Here is a 2,465-nt window from a genome sequence, read left to right as displayed (position 1 = left end):
CAAAGTGCCGAAATCAGGATGAATCACTTAAAGTCTAAGGAACATAGGGAGATGGTGGCGTTACAGCTGGCAGCTGACAATGGAGCCCCGAGAGTCTCCAAGAAGCAAAAAAAGGAAAAGACGAAGCAGAAGATGATAACCATCTGAACCATTATTACCTCTACCCGATCACACACGTGGTCCCCCGAACGGAGCCAAGTCAGTTGGAAAGTAGGAAAATTTCCCAAGGCAATCCAACTGTTTTTTGTTTGTTTTAAAAAGTCAGCAATGCTGGTTCAGAAGTGATGGAAGTAAAGCTGTTAAGTCTAGGGAAGGACTATGGGATGAGTCCCTCTAGCAAGGTGACCTGACTACACCACGGAGGCGTGGTCCGGACCGAGTCAAGAAGATCAGAGACTGAATCTGTGAACTGTTTCCCGCAGAGACTGAATCTGCGAACTGTTTCCGCAGAGACTACCTCTGTGAACTGTTGTAACATGAAGTTGGATATGTTATGATGTTATGTTAATGGGGAATAAGTATGTTGTAAGCTAAAAAGGGAGGATTGTAGTGTATGTAACTGTTCTACCTTTAAGAGAACTATTGTATGTAACCGTCCACCTTTAAGAGAACTATTTTAGGTGTGGCACTACTTTATCCTGGCTGCTGTATACTGTAATACCGACGGTGACCACACCGGTATATAAGTGCTGTGGCAGAATTTATTGGGCAGATTCGCCCTGACCTTCGAATAGTAAAGTCCTGTTTAAGTTACTCTTGTAGTCTGTGTATTACTTCGCTATACAACCCACAGACTTTACACCCTGGCCTGTGATTCCCCAAAAGCGGCCACACTATGAGCCAGGGACTCAATGGTCTGAGGCAACTGTCCCACAACCCCCATGAACTCCTTGTGGCGCCGCTCCGAATCCGCCGACATTTGATCAAGGAGGCGCACCTCCTGGGCGAGGTCCGTCTCCGGACTGGAGGCCGGACTCTCCCTCTGGGGAGAAGGCCGCCGAGCTGGCCGACCCTTCCCGCGTGCCTGGACGCCACTGGGCCCAGCAACTGCCCTCCCCTGCAACACTTCCCCCCTCTGGGGAGAAGGCCGCCGTTCTGCCCGAACCTTCCCGCGTGCCTGGACGGCACTGGGCCCAGGAGCTAAACCCCCCTGCAACACTTCCCCCTGGCTCTCCTCCAGGCAAGACGTGTCCCCTCCATTGCCATCCCCTGGCTCAGATGATGCTTCCCCCGATGTGCCGCCTTCCTGTTGGTCCTCGTCGTGCTCCTCTTCCGAGGGTCTGGCACTCTCTGCTTCAGGGACCTCCTCCTCACCAGCTGAAAGAAGGAAGGCACAAGAGTAGCTTTACAGTGAGGACAGGGCGTCAGCGAGGGAGGCATGAGTGGTGGCATTCAGCGCATTGGTCGGACAGTGGCAAAGGATGTAGATCTGATGCGCTAGGGGAACGAGAGAGGTCCAAACGGTCATGTCCTTACCATTTGGTCGCAGCACAGGGTCGGCATCTCCAATGGCAACAGGGCCAACCACCCGGCCACGCATGAGTCGAGCCACGCTCTCCTCCAGCTCACTGAGCTCCTGGAACTGGGCACGACCTCCCCCGGTGACATTCTGGCTCTTCAAATTCCGGGCCATCTTGGCCTGCAAGAGAAAGGACGGCCTCTAAGTACATTGTGGTGGCCTGTTGTTGTGTGCACTGCCTCCCATGGTCGAATAGCTTGGCCAGTGTGGTGCCCTGTTGTTGTGTGCACTGCCTCCCATGGTCGAATAGCTTGGCCAGTGTGTTAAGTGCAGAAAGTGCTATTGAGGATCATGCCAGTGCCATAGCTGCGGGAGGAGAGCTGGCCATTAGGCCTTTGAGGTCCCTTTGCCCATAATGTGAGGTGCACATGCAAGGATGAGGAGGACACTGGAAAGATTACTCACCTTGACCATCCGAGTGAGGTCGTTGTACTTCTTGCGGCATTGGTCCGCACTCCTGGGGACATCGCTGTTGACTGACACCCTGTGGGCGATTTTCCTCCAGGCTCTCCTGTACTGCCTCCTGGGCGCCTTCTTGCCACTGTCCGGTCACAAGATCTCTTTGTACCTTTCCAACCCCCTAACCAGCACCCTCAAAACATGCTGGGAGAAGCGCTGCACTCATTCACGGGCCTTCTCCATGGCTTCAGGCGCTATTTGGGTCCACCAGCAGTGTTCAGGCCTAGCTGCAGGGCACCACTATCCAGGGCGTGGCTGCAGACAAAGTCGACCCTTCCCCCTTTAAGAGCTGGCCGGCGTCAGGGTGTCTGCTGTCAATCAAAAGATGACCGCACCTGCACTGCTCCCGGCCTCGGCGTTATCAGTCCGCACCGCCGGCTTAGCGCCTGAAGATAGGAGTGCAACGCCAGTTTCAGTGCTCGCCCAAACTCTCGGCCAGATCTACTGAATTTCGGCGAAGTGACCTGCAGTTTCCGGCGGGCGCTAA

The sequence above is a fragment of the Somniosus microcephalus genome, unplaced genomic scaffold, assembly GCF_052327205.1.
Source record: "Somniosus microcephalus isolate GS21.2 unplaced genomic scaffold, FLI_Smic_1.0 scaffold672, whole genome shotgun sequence".
Classification (NCBI taxonomy): domain Eukaryota; kingdom Metazoa; phylum Chordata; class Chondrichthyes; order Squaliformes; family Somniosidae; genus Somniosus; species Somniosus microcephalus.
Note: the sequence above shows the minus strand (reverse complement) of the source record.